This window comes from Cyprinus carpio, chromosome A12, assembly GCF_018340385.1.
Source record: "Cyprinus carpio isolate SPL01 chromosome A12, ASM1834038v1, whole genome shotgun sequence".
In the NCBI taxonomy this organism is placed as follows: Eukaryota; Metazoa; Chordata; class Actinopteri; order Cypriniformes; family Cyprinidae; genus Cyprinus; species Cyprinus carpio.
In genome coordinates, this window is record NC_056583.1 from 14,992,667 (window position 1) to 15,007,995 (window position 15,329).

Below are 15,329 nucleotides of genomic sequence, written 5' to 3' on the forward strand. Positions count from 1 at the left end.
GAAAAGGAAAACATTGAAGATATTGGTAAACATCCCCAGGAGGAAATGACAATTAACCTCCACTGTGCTTCTATGCATGTAGATCATGTCAGCAATTTGGCTTCTCCCTGGGTTCCCACTTCTAAAATGAAGCCTAATAGCTGAGGACCTTCGATATTCAAGCTCTCCATCCCTCCATGCAGAAGATGAGTATTGGAAAATCTATGATAACTTCATTTACTGAACACGCTGACTCAATCAATTCGACTTCAAAAACATGATGCAGTTCCTGTTGAAGACTGTGATAAGATGGCCTGGCTGAACATTTGGGGAAACAACACATCAAGAGATGTTCTGAGGTGGGTTAAAAACTCAAAGGCCTTGTTTACCAGCCAAAATGTCATCAAAACTCTTTGGGAGGTCCTCAGTTATTGGCCAAGTTGCTATGGCGAGTGTGTGCTCATCAATGTTGCTCTGGCGCTCCACTGAGCAAGAGCATGCGTTTCTGAAAGCTAGAAGAAATCCGTTTATGACCTCCTCCGAATAAGTGCTTCAACACAAAAAGGTTTTGTGTTTACATAAGCCTAATATGTTTTAAATTTTGGAATGAGCCTAAGAAATGTAATAACAGAATCACTTGGTACAAAAATATGACGTGCCATTTTTCAGTGCTTCTGGGGCATAACACCTCACTAACTTTACAACAGCACAACATTATTTTGGATAAATTCTAATATACTGCAGCGTAAGAAGATGCACCACCAAAGAGTCTGTTTCATTCTTAACATTATTACCTGTACAAGATTATAAAGCCATTTTATGTGATGTCTCAGAAGTTAAGTGAGGGGGAGGTTAGATAAAAGAACTTGGTAACAGTGTACAAATTTATTAAGAATTTTCTTGCCTATTAGAACTTGAAACTTAAGGGGGATGAGTCATCTGAAATGATTCATTAAAGAAAAAAAAAAATTGAGCAAATTGTGCTTCCTCCAAAAGTACATTTAAATATTTTCATGAACAATAATCTCCTTTGGCATAAAGGTAGCCTTCAGGTTATACACTTTAAGAAATCCTTCTTAATTTTGCTTGCTTTAGGTGATTTTATATTGAAAGAGCTTTTAAAATGAGGCCAACAGAAACAGTCTGCACTTGGAATCACACTACCCTGGTAAGGCATCTTCTCCCGATTTAACCTAGATCAGTGGTTCCCAACCTTTTCCAACTCGCGGCCCACACAACCAAACACATATGTTTGCGGGGCCCACTGCTAAAAAATAAATTGACCCCGCTATTGTTGGGTTAATAACTTAGTACTCAGAAGCTAGATTGTTAACTGTATTTATTGAATGAACTATGGCTGTGCGATATGGACAAAAAAAAAAAAAAAATATATTTCGCGATTTCTTTGATCAATTTTGAGATTTCGATTTTAATCACAATTTTGACACACACAGATATGCTTTACAGTCATAAATGCATTCAGGATGAATTTGAAACATATTTCCAAAAGAAAACCAATTAGAGCTTTATCAAAAAGTTGTAACATCTCTAGAACAGACAAAAGTCAAAATAATCACTATAGTAAAGGTGTAACAACATTTCTAGACTTATGGCAAAAAAATATTAATAAATAAATCTTGTGTCCAGGGACTTTTTTTTTTCTTTTTTGCCATACATTGTTCATAGAGCTCATTAATTGTAGCGGTGCCTCGGGTGTTGAAATAGATTTGTTATACATTATACAGGTTCACACGTAGGCCTACTCCGTTTGCAATGCGTATATACTATATAGTATGTGTATGCGGTGCAGAAGCAGCAGCGAGAGCGCATTAATGTAACGCGAAAGCTCATTAAATTAATGCTCGAGCGCGGATCTCTCCGCACGCACGCAGATTTCGTTTGCTTTGTCACAAAACCAGACGTGCCTGCTCAGATACACGCTGCTCTGCCCGGAGAAAGTGCGCGCACTTAAAACGTGTCTTCTCTTGCTCAAACTGCGTCCTGTGCACTCACAACTCTCTATTCTCATGTGCTAGATATGAATTTTTTTTTTTTATTTCTAGCCTTTTACCGCGTGCAGTGTGAACGCTCTGATCCATGGGCTCGGAAAAAAGGCGCATCACAGACAGTGTGTGAACCTGGAGTTACGTAGGTATATTCCCAGTCTGTTCTGTTCTCGCGCTAGGCGCGTTGCATTCTGATTAGATCGGATAGCATATTGCGGGAGGTCAGGCCCGCGGATAATCGTGCTATAAAGCGATTTAGAAATCGCGCACGCTCAAATCGTGAATTTATGACGATTTCTATCGCACAGCCCTAGAATGAACTGGCAATGAACAGAAAATAACTCGGGCTTATTTAATTATATATATATATGATATGATGTTATTATGTTATGACTTAGACATTTTTTACATATATTAACAATATTATTATTTATTTTAACAGTAATTGGCGGCCCACCTGCAATACCATCGCGACCCACTAGGGGCCGCGGCCCACAGGTTGAAAACCACTGACCTAGATGATTTGATGTCAAACAGCTGTAATGGCACCCGAAGGTACACTCTGAGAAAAATCAGAAAAAGACAGCCCAGTGTACTAGGAATGTAATGTACTACTACAATGTAAGGGATTTTCCATACAGATTATTATTATTTTTTTTTTTAAACAAGTGTTTTAATTATATTTTAAACCATGCATTGCATTGTGTAGTCTTTTAAGTGTTGAAGGATAAGTCCATAAACTTAACAGAAAATGTACTGGTAAGTTGGCCAAAAAAGATGGAATGAGGATAGAATTAATTTTTGAAAATATAACAAAGAGTATCAACCAAGACGCAATAATTCAAAGGTAGAATTGATTTGTGGTAGATAATGTGGTATAATTACACCACTGCTGATTAAAATATCATTGCTGTAACTTTCTTTGGCATTTTTAACTATGATTCAGTTACACATACCATTTGTCTTGTCATACCATTTGAGTTCAGGAATCAAGACCCTGCGGTCTACCCTGGGGACCCGGTTTGAGCCTGGTAAAGTCTTTATCCTGTTGGAGGCACTGTCTCTGGTTCCCCAGAGCTGGCAGTTCAGGATCTCAGGAACCCGTTGGGTCTTTTAGGACAACAGCAGTTGTTGTTGTTGAACCTGTGAATGGATTGTGATAGGTTTCACTCTGATGTTGAAAGAAACGATCAAAATTACACTTTAGTGCAAGATGGTAAAAAAAAGAAGTCAAGTTTATCATTCTCAAATGTTTATATTCTTTCTTTTCTGCCTGTGAGTGCTTTTATTCCAAAGTCTCCCATTTTGTCCCCATTTCTCATTCTTTATCATGTGTACAATAAATTACTGCACAGAAATTCATAAAGATTGATCCCAGATCCCATCATTATTCTGTGGAGTGAGGTGCACAAGAAATCAATAGCATAACCAATACCTGAAATTGCATGATGTCTGTACAAAAAACATCAAAATTTTATTATCCTGTCAAAGAAAAACAGCAAGCTTTATATTACATTCACAAGTATCCAAGGAACTAAAGAAATAAAAATTCATTTTAAAAGTGAAGGATAATACTCATGACTCATGCCCTCAATACCAAAAAAAATAAAATAATGCTAATCGCATTGAAGTGCAGAACAGTAAACACAAAGGGATGCATTTGTCTTCCAGAAATTGTAAACATGATGAATTTTATATGCATTTACATATACAGTAGAAGAAGCTCAAGCTGAATATTAGAGCATGTTTTAAGAACAGAGAATAGCATTGTTTTATATATTATCTGCCAAAAAAACACATTTAAAAAATAATAAAAATCTTCAAGATGATCAGATTTTAGTTTTAAATAGCAGAGAGAGATCGTAGAGATTGTTAAAAACAGAACATCTGTACAGAAATATTCAGACAAAATCTCATATGAGATCTAGTCAGTTTGCCATCTCTGTGGACAGGTCTGTCCTAAAATGTAATTTTCATGTCAAACAGACATATTTCTGAAGGTCTGTGACTTTTTTTATTCTTTTGGTTTATTGGGCCATACGTCATTCTAAATCCCTTTTGTTTATTAGCTTCAAGAGTGCACCAAAGTACTTGAGTAATAATGAGAGATGCTATTAGACCACTGGCACCAGGGGGAATTGTATTCTGACAAATTTGTCACTAGCTTTTGACTAAACATGATGTTTCTTCATTAACTAAACCACACTTTGTGTGGTTCTTATCTCTATCCACTGCTAAGCCAAAACAGAACGAAGAATTTTTACTTAGTCGCAAAAATACACTAAGCTACAGTACATACAATTGCTTTAAATCGTGTGATGTCACCAAGCTGCATTAGAAAACAAGTGTGTTTGTGTCCTTGGTTTCTATAAAAGCCCTTTTTGCACTAGGGAGGATGTTTTGAGTTCTGAAATGTCAAGAAAATCAAATAAATTGTTGTTCCTTATGACATGAACCCCCTTAAAAATGCTTATGCTATTCCTCAGCCCTAAACAAATCATCAGCACTATGCAGTACAAGACCATTAAAGGAGACCACTAAACATGCTAAAAACCCAAAACCCTCAGAAAAGTGCTTCACAAGCCATTAAAAACCTATAACCCTGCCTGTGTATTCTTAAACCTACGTAATGGTTGAAGAAGCTAAACACAGGCTGACTAATAGGCTGTATCTCCTGTTCCAAACAGAAGCTCGATCCGCCCAAGATAATCACAAGAGGAGGAATCCCGCACGTCGTCCATGTAGTGACAGACACCCTTCATATAACAGTATTTTAGACAATAAAATAAACAGTACACAGAAATGGAGCTCTCCCAAGCTGAAGTTCGTGTTATTCAGCACATTTGGTCACTGCCATTAATTTGCCTATTCTAGAGAAACAGAAAGACCAAAAAGCTCAGTTTTGTGGTGGACACACTAGTGCTGTATGCCTGTTTAGGCCATTGGTTCAGACTTGTGTGCAGTACATGGTGTGTGGCATACATTAATGCGATAGTAGGCTAGGGTTACAGTATCTGCTTATTTTATCTTCTCCACTTCCTGTTGTTAAGGTCTATGCCATGTAGTTCTTCACGTCCCTATCAGTGACCACACATATTGGGAACATTGCGAAACTTTGTTGAACTGTTTGAATGTAATAGATTGAGATGATAAGTAGAATGCCATTGTAGGAACTGCCTATTTCCTTTTTAGGGAACTGGACACTTTTTTTATGTTTTAGAAAGAAGTCTCTGATATGCTCACCAAGGCTGCATTCATTTGATATATTTTTAAACATTTACTTATTTTTTTACACATATATATATAAGTATATATATAAAGTTTTCCTCTGATATTTTTAGTGTTAAACAAGAAAAAAAATGCTTCTTCAGTATGAAGATAAAGCTTTATCACTGCAATCTGACATGACACTTCAGATACACTGATGAAATTGAGCACACCTAGTACTTTTCTCTGAATGTAGGATCTCTGTCTCACATTGTATGATAAGTGCTAAAGATAGATGCTCTCAGACTGAGTTCCCTTGAGCTCCTCCAGCTCCCTTGGTATATAATGCAACCCAGATATGGTCGAAGACTTTCTCAACATTGTTAAAACCTCTGATGATTCATTCAATTCCTAAGACAGTGTGACACCACAGGAATTATTAATGGCTGATAGAGGACAAGCGTGAAAGCATCATGGATTTCACTTGAGGGGATAAGCCTTCAGTACCACTCTAGATCTTAAAACTAGAGTGTTGTTCTATGGGAAAGTCTTGACATTTTGTTTGACATTTTAGATCTAGAGAAAACAAGACATGACTTGTACTGCATATGAATAATAAAGAATCTGAAATGCATCATAACAATTACGTTTTCTTCAAATACAGTTTATTTGACTATACATTGGTCACATAAAATTAGCAAAAATCTTGGTCTTCCTGCAGTGTGTCAAAATAATGAAATCACTTCTAAAATCACAACAAAATCAAAAACTGAGCAATGTTAGTTTTTTTTTTTTTTTTTTTTTTGTGTGTGTGTGTGTGTGTGCGTGTGTGTGCATGTGTTTTTCTTCATGGGGTCCATAAGGCAATGCGACAAATGTGATACAGCTCACTGATTTGCCAGTCCTTCTGGGACCTCTGGCTGCTTTTTTATACCAGTTTATTCAGATTGCTGAGACACTCTGACGTTGATCACATTAATGCCGTGCTTAGTTTTATAATGTCAAAAAGCACCGCAGCATGTCCACCTCTACATCGAAAACATGTCCGTTCAAGCCAGCAGTGAGTTTGTATTCAAATTCAAAAGATTTGTATACAAAGATAAAACACATCAACTGGTTTGAAATCGATCTTTGCGAATACTAGAGGTGCTGCTTTTCAGAATTCAGTTCTCTAACCTGACATAACACCGATCCAAACAGTCTTGGCTCACTGTGGGTGGGATGAAACTATTGTAGGATCAATAATCCTTTTGGCTGCCCTCATACTGCAGCGTATTATGATCCAGTTTCCATTTTGTTCTTCATGTATTGGCACAAGGAGTCTAGTCAACCGTACCCTTCAATATTCTAAAAATTTGGTGTCACCATTTTGTTTGAAACCTCCAGCATGTCATACTTGTATATAAAGATTTGTCCATGAGATGGATTATTATACTAAATACTAATGTTTTTATTATGATTAATAATTATAATTAGATAATGTGGAATAGTGCTAGAATAAGGGAATAGTGCTAAATATTTGCTTATTTTTAAGCTCATTATATATATTAAAAGCAGTTTTCCTGTTTACAAAACTGTTACGAAACTGTTATATACAGTATATTAAGGATTATGGTTTTGAACTAAATTTTTGATTTATTAGTCAGCTGATATGCTTTTGATTTGTGATGTATGTTAATTAGATTTGAGTCACTCTGCTTTAAATATTAAAGAATTGTGTACATTTATTTTTGCATATATGTGTATTTATGTCTCAAGTGAACTATTACGGTAAATCATCTGTAGGAAGAAGATAAATGCAGGTAGCACATCTTCATAAACTAAATAGCCTCGGGGATCAGATTTGTGTCAGAGTCTGTTTGTGTGTCACTTGCTCCTGCAGACTACATGTCACTGACCTGGTTCAATAATTCACACAAAACCAGCTGCCACACTTTGATTCTATGCATTAAGCATTCCTGTTGTATTAGTGCAACCGTGATGAGCTTCACAATTCATGTGTGCAAAGAGCATGTAATGTAGTTTAGATCAGGCTTTCAAAAAGGATGTTTGCATCTCATTTGTAGCTTTGACTAATCACTTTGGGGACAAAGTGCATCTCTTTGCATTGGTCTGTTGTTGACTAATCTTGTTTGTGATCATTTAATTTAGCTTCTAGCTCAAGGGGCCAGGTCCCTCTAAAGTGTACCCTAATAACATTAACTTTCTTAATCAGGATTATTATCTTGAAAACATCTTCAAAACAAGTTGTACTTGAAAAGCAAAACTGTGTAAGATGATTGATAATACGTTGACAAATGTATATTTTCAGAGAATATACTTTGTATTCGATTATTTAAAGTAAATCTAGCATTTTATTTTCTTCTTTTATTATTTCTTTTTTTATGTTACATCTTTAATCAAAACAGTTGTATATAGTAATGGATACTTGTATTCAATATTTTTTTTCAGGACAGTTGTAATAATAATTCACAATATTACTGTTTTAACTGTATTTTTAATAAAAAAATGCAGCTTTGGTAAGACAAAAAATTATACTGGATCATAAATTAATCCTTGTGTAATTATTGTGGGCCTCTGTAATTATTTGCACATTTACTCCATCAGATAGCCTTAATATTTAATTAATCCTCCAGTTTTGAGTTGCTTCATCTCTGGTTGCTTTTATCAAGTGTCCAGAAAAACTGAGCATAAAGAAGCATCTGTACACACATGATAGAAAAAAAAATAAAAAAATAAAAATAAAATAAATAAATAAATATATATATATATATATATATATATATATGTATATATATTATATATATATATATATATATATATATATATATATATATAATAGCTCAAATACTAGATTGGAGGAGAGCATATTTTAAAGCATATATATCAAAGGGTGGGGGATTTCTCTTTTCTGTTATCAAATCGACCTCTTATTACAACATATTTTTACAAGATGACATTCTACCACTTCTTGAAGGTCAAGAAACTCTCACCCTTCATGTACTGTAAGTCCACTTATCTCTGAACACAGACTCCCTTTAGGAAATCGGGATGAGCAGAGGACACAGTATTCCACTTAAACCCTCATTTATAATTGCATATCCAGAATGTTTCATTTTAACCCAATTTCTTAGATTTGAAACAGGCTCTCTGTACCTAATGATAAATTCGCCTTTTGATGAAACCTACAAAAGCTAATAAAAAGTTTTAGATGATCAGAACAAGACGTGTGACACTATAACAAGTGCAAAACAAGAACAATAATAGTCTTTAGTCTGACTGGCTGCTGAATCACAATAGCAGTTTATTCACTACATCATCTTTCAGAAATCTCCCATCTAATTTAGTCATTACTGTCGATTTTTAGGTGCAGGTAAGTAATTAAGGAATAATGTACAGTCAGCTGGTCATTATTGGTAAATAAACCCGACAGGGTGATTTTATATCACCCTGAAGGGGTTTATTGTGCCATACTGACTGACTGTTTGAACTGTATCTCTTATTACACAGCTACTTACTATAGAAATAAATAAACATGATATACTTATACTGATACATTATATTTTCTTAGCTTCTGCTAGCAAACACGGCACCAATAATACATTATCAATTTATATATTAATATTATATGCAATCTAAGTTACTTTCTCTATGGACTAGTTAGCTAACAAATTCAGCCATAGTGGAACATCAAGTTATGTCTCTTAATGTTTTATTGGCTTTCAGAGTGATGTTTTCTTACCATGCTTTAAAATGCCATAAAAGTTGCACCAATTGAACATTGAGAAAAGAAAAAAAAAAAGACAGAGACTGCAGAGTAATACAAGAAACATGAAACCAGCACAGTTAGTATAATCTTGTTGCCACAGACAAAAGTTGAATGAATAGCTTAACTGTCATTATGCTGTATCAAGATATTTAAAGACGTAATGCTCTGATTGACCAATCAGAATCAAACATTCTATAGAGATGTGTAAAAACAGGAAATAATTTACTCACAACAATAGAACATTTTTCTTTTGCAAATGTTGGCAAGTAAACCATTTTGGTGACTACTGTTTTCCACATTTCTATACCCACAGAAGAAAGAAATTCATACAGGTTTGGAATAACAGGGTGAATTGTAAATTTTGGGTGAACTATTTTTTCAGTGTCAAAACAGCCATGGGAAAAAGGCGACCTAGCTTGAAAGATGCTTGCTTGACCAACAGTAACCCACTCTCATAATTTTTGCAATCTTTGCCCAAGGGGTTGTGTGTATAGTCTGCATATCCCTCTATATCCTTTAATATCAATAGAACAGCAAATACAGTATAATTGTGCATTAGAAACACTGGTACAGAGAGCTAAGACTATAGATGAGGGATTAAGAAGGACTATTAAGAGGAGGGAAAAAGAAAATCTCAAGTGAATCCATGAAAAAATGTCTTTCTGTTTTGGAATGTGGACACAGCTGGGTTTGACACTTGTATGACACTTGTGTAATAGTACATTTCACTTTCTATAACTGTAGTAGGGAAGTCCAGCTGATACGTGGAAAGTCCTTTGACTGCACATAAGGTAGTTAAATTTCTCAAAATGTAAACAGAGAAACACAAAACAGCTAAACGAAACTGGCAGCTCAACTCAAAGACACCCTGTGCTCTGTATCCCAGAATCTGAGCCAGTTTCTTTCAACTGCAATTTCGACATTCAAAACACTTCAGCGTGTCCACTCTGCTGATAAACACACATTTGCTTGGCTTGCAGCGAAATGATTGGAGGCTTTTCTTGATATTTGATGTGGCAGGCGTTCACAGGAGATTTCACCAAGCGGAGAGAGTAATGAGAAAACACCAATAAATACCTGCTCTACAGGCAAAAAACACACCGACATGACATTATTGGTCAGAGAAGATGAGAAGTGTCACTAGAGAAAATTAACAGCCGTGGTTATAGTGGGCCACTGGTGAAATCTGAGGTCTGACTGTAATGGCATTGCTGCTAGCATGACCTCTGCTTGATTAGTGGTGTGTGCCGGCCCATTCCCATTCTCTGCATGCTTTTTCACTGCTACCATCCCTTGTGAATCCACTTGGAGTCATCCAAGGTCTGCATAAAAGAAGTATTAAGTGAGGTAATTTATAATACAAGCCACTGCATTTTTACATAAGACTGAGTCTATTAATCTCATGCCTCTCTAGGTTATAGTTTCAGGGGAGGAGAAGTGGCAGAGGACATTCTACTCCCAAAAACATCAGTATACAGAACCCATATGCTGAGAGAAAGATCCTGTGACTCATCAGGCAACCTATTTCTTAGTGTTCTTGACCTCTGTATCGCTGTTGTTATGATAAAAAAAGATGGATAGATTGGATATACATTGCATGCATATGAGATGGATTTTGAAATCCTAAAAACAGTGTTTTTTGCATAATAATAGAGTTTAAACATCGGTGAGACATATTGGTGCATATTTTCATCAAGGATGACTTGCATGTGTCTTTTCTCCACAGGAACTATGGAGGCTCAGTGTGCAAAGTATGCAAGGAGTGGCTTGGCTTATGAATATTAACTACATTCACCATAACTGATTTTCTGAATGACATTGGTAGGTAAGCGTTAGTGCATTCTTTCAGCAAATTGCTAAATTAGCCGAGCAGCTGAGGCTTCATGGCTGGACAAATTTCACAATTTATAAGAGTTAAAAGTTTTAATACTTGCTACGAATCTGGTTGCAGTGCTTATGAATATGATTACATAAATCACATGAAAAGGTTATATATATATATATATACATACACGTTTCAGTGTTGTTGTTGTTGTTTTTTTGTCAAAGAGTATGTGTTGACTGTGTGGACATTTGAAGCATGGAAAGTGGTGCTTCAGTGGAAAGTATTTTAGATTTAGATCCTTTTTGGGTGTCGCAGATCAATGTGAAATATTTTGCAGCTTTTGACCTTCTGCTTCAATCATCTTGCTTTTTACTTTTGAAGAAGTGCAAGCACTTATTTTTTTAGATACATGGGGAATCAAAAGTACACCTATTAATATCATAGGCTTAGTGAGAATATTTATGGATCCATTTGAAATTACTATATTTTAGGTCTGATTTGAGACAAATTTCAGTGTATGCTGCCTTTTAAAACCGTCACAGGCAGATGCATGTTTGCAAAATTCAGCAGTGGCAGGTTATTCCCTAGCTTTTGCTGTATCATATAATATATGGTTTGATTTTTTTTATTTTTTTTTTATTTTTGGATATTTTGCTTATTTTATTTGAGAAAGATATTTAAGCATTTAAAGCTGAACTTTGAACAAATGATAGGCCTTCTTACATGTCTACAGGGCAACAGCTCTGACTCGGTTACAATTATAAATGTATTATTTAGTTAATATGTGTCCAGAATAAATATTAGAGATCTACTAAAGGCTGGGATTGGCTCTCAGGGATACATGAAAATAAACCATTAAACTTTCAAATGCTGCTAGAGGGCAGTATGGTGTTAGGTTGTGCATACCACTCAGCCATTAATAATAAAATCAAGCATCTCAATCTCTTTTTCACTTTCGCTCTCTCTTTCATCTCTCTCCTTCCTTTAAGCCTATAACGCAGGAAGAAGTGTTCCTATTTCTTTCAATCTTTTCTATTTCATGTATTTGTGAACCTTTGAATAACCTGTTTAAAATGGTTCCTGTAAACAAACAAACTGTGATGCAAATAAAGGCTTAAAATGGCAAGACGTGTTCACAGTCAGTATTCCATTGGGGTTTTGCTACAGATTAAGTTGATACATGAGTGCTGATCAAGAAGTGCCTTTATGAGAGAAAAAACATCAGAGAAAATCTCTCAGAGACAAAGTGCAAATTAAGTCTTCGGTTTCTCAGATTTCCCCCCTGAGAAAACGGCATGGGAATCTCTCATGTGTCTCTTCCAGAGTTCTCAGCACTGTCACAGACTCTGCTCAGATTTGCCAAGATACCAAAGTCTGCAATCGGGCAGAAATAAAAGCAACATTTCAAAATAGACCTTTATTATAAAAGTGATATTTTCTGTGATATGCTATCCAAATAGCTATTTTGGGAAGTTGAATTTATTATGAGTTTAATGAAAAACACATTAAAATTAAATGTGATGTAATACACTGCAAAATGTCCGAACTTAGTATTTTTTGTCTTGTTTCCGGTATGAATATCTAAGCATTCATAAATTAAAATACACTAAGAAGCAAAATCACGTGAGATGGAAGTCTTGTTTTCTTAAAAAAAAACCAAGTAAATTAGTAAATTTGATATCGTAAATTTGTACGACACCTTTCGTACATTTTTGTTCTGTGACTTTTGTTAATTTTTGTTCAGACACTCCCCCACCATCCTTTGCTTGGGCAAAGAGATAACCCTATCCCAAAACTCACACCATTACTTGAGCCAATGTTGTTATGTTCACTCATGCAAACTGATTAAAATTCCATTTGGTTGTCGGTAGTGGTGCAGAAATTACTTTACCTTCAAGTTGCAACTTTACATTCAAGTTGCATCAAAGATGCATAAATTAGCATTTCCACTAAGTGGCAGTAACATATGACAGAGAAATTTCTTAACAGTAATGTTTTCCTCTGGGTGACTGTGGTATCAGAGCAGTAGACAATGCAGTAATATGACACCATGGCTCAAACTAATTAGTAAGGGTACTACAGAGGCACTAAAACCTCTCAGGTCACAACGTAACTTTAACCACGTCTTTGCTGATTCAATCACTGTTGAAGCACAGGGTTAATGGTGTCTCCAGACACTGTAGAGTTGCATTTGAAAGACTGCTGTCAGCAGATGCGTTGTCCTATCAAAGTCATAACAACATGTGACTCCCCTTGACATTCCATGTATCTAAGAACATTGTGTTCATGAGGTGATTTCCTGCTGTCAATCAACCCTGGCAAAGGCTGCAGTGGGCCAAGCACTTCTTCACCAGAAAAACATCCACAAGGACAGTAAATCCCTACTCAAGAGATGGATGTCATGTATTTATGTAGTGAGTGAAGGGTTTGCTGATCTTTTGGTGTTTTCTGATGTTGGATGTTTGGCACAGTTTACAGACATTGTCCGGGTTCTATGCACAAAGTGTTCCTATTCCTGCTGCTTTTCCCATCACTAGATTAAAACCTCCTAAACTCTCACAGTCTGTCATGTTTGATTTTGAGAGTATGCCTGAGTTTGAATCATGTGAATTTGGCAAAAGAAAATGGGTGAAGCGACTGAAAAACTGACGCAATAAATAACACGCTTCTTCACTGAATCAGTCTACACTTGAAATTGAACATCTCAGAAAATCCACTGATATGATTGTTATATAGTCCTATCTGTATATAAAAGAGTAAATGTTCTGAAATAACGTGAATCTTTGACACATCAAGTTTTGCAACAAATAAGGTGCTTATATAATCCTTGAATATTCAGATCATTCTGAAAGATTGCTAGTATATTACTTTCTATACAGAAGTTCATTAAACCACATAATATCAATCAGCTTACATTTTAGACATTCTCTATTTTTGCTCTACCAATGAAAATAGTTCCAAACATAACTGAAGCAGAGTGTTGTGTATGTATGTTATAATACATTGTGTATACATGCACTAAACAAAGGGTGACAGCTTTTTAGTGGTTATGAGCACTCTTTGCAAGCTTTCTAGTCTATAATCCATTTAAAATGTAGAACATGTTTTTTGGCCACACACAAGTTGCAAAGTTTCGGGAAAGTTTCAGGAATGACGTCTGCATACCTGTGGTGGCCAGCCAAATTTCTGGGGGGGCCACCACATAGACACGACCCTGCTCATAAGTATTCATAAAATAGAAGGCAAAAACGACCACTACAATCTACTACTTCTAAGATTCTGAAGTGTGCATATAATGGACACTTCACTATCCCATGAGGCCACAGCAAAGGATTTATAAATGGCAGTGAAGTGACGCAACTCAACCTGGTAGGTCACATGACCATGACAAATGTCTATCTGGATTACATTCATACTACACATATTAATAATTTATAAAATTGACTTTTTTCATGGTAACAAAGTACTTATTCAAAAGAAGTAGTGGTATTTCAGTTCCTGAATGAATTTTAACAAAACAGTTAAATGAATGATTTAATACGTGACCCTGTATATTTGTAGCTATAGCCAAAAATACAATTGTACAATGTACAATTCATGTTCCATGAAGATATTTTGTACATTTCCTACTGTAAATATATTAAAACTAAATATATATATATATATATATATATATATATATAAATATTATTAAAACTAATATATATATATATATATATATATATTATTTATTCAGCTAATGTATAAATCTCAGTTACGGGACAAACCAACACCCAGACAAGAACCAGGCCTTCTCCTGTAATCACTCCCACATCTCTGCTGATCAGTCTGTACACTGTTATTACAATAACACATACAATAACACTCAACTCTGCATTAATTTCTTGTTGTTCAGTTTATGACTTAACTCTCATTTTCTATTTCATATTGTATTCCTCCTACCTTTCCCATGTATCCCTTCCTGATTTCCTCCAGATGTGACTTTTACAGGAGCCACAGGAGACCAGCACAACATCTATTAATCTGAGAGTGGTCTTGGAGTCCAAGCAAAAACAGACCCAAAATTTGAGCTGCGTTTGACATGAGGTTACAATGATCTTTACTTTTGCCCTCAGAGACTGGAACAGCTAATTTGCTCAAGAGCAAAATGGTTGACCTACAAATAATATTCCCTGGGCCAAATGACAATCTAGTCTAAAAAGCTAGAGCTGTGGATGGTGTTTGACGTGTGCACCAGAGCATATTATCAATTTGCTTTGCCCATCTATATCTGAAAGGGCAAAAATACTCCAAACCTCATTTCCACCCCTTTGAACTTTATTTACCAACAGAGGCAGTGTGCCATCAAATGAACCTGGCTATATTAAAGTATAAGATATGAATTCCTGAGGATTCCAGATGACTCCAGGGGACTTGAATATGGAATACTCCTTTGGTTGGTTTTCCCTTTTTTCTTGAATTGATGGAGTCTAATCCTAATGTGTTCTTTGATAAGCCCAGCACCATTGATTGCATTGAGGTGGAGTTGACGTACTTCTGAATG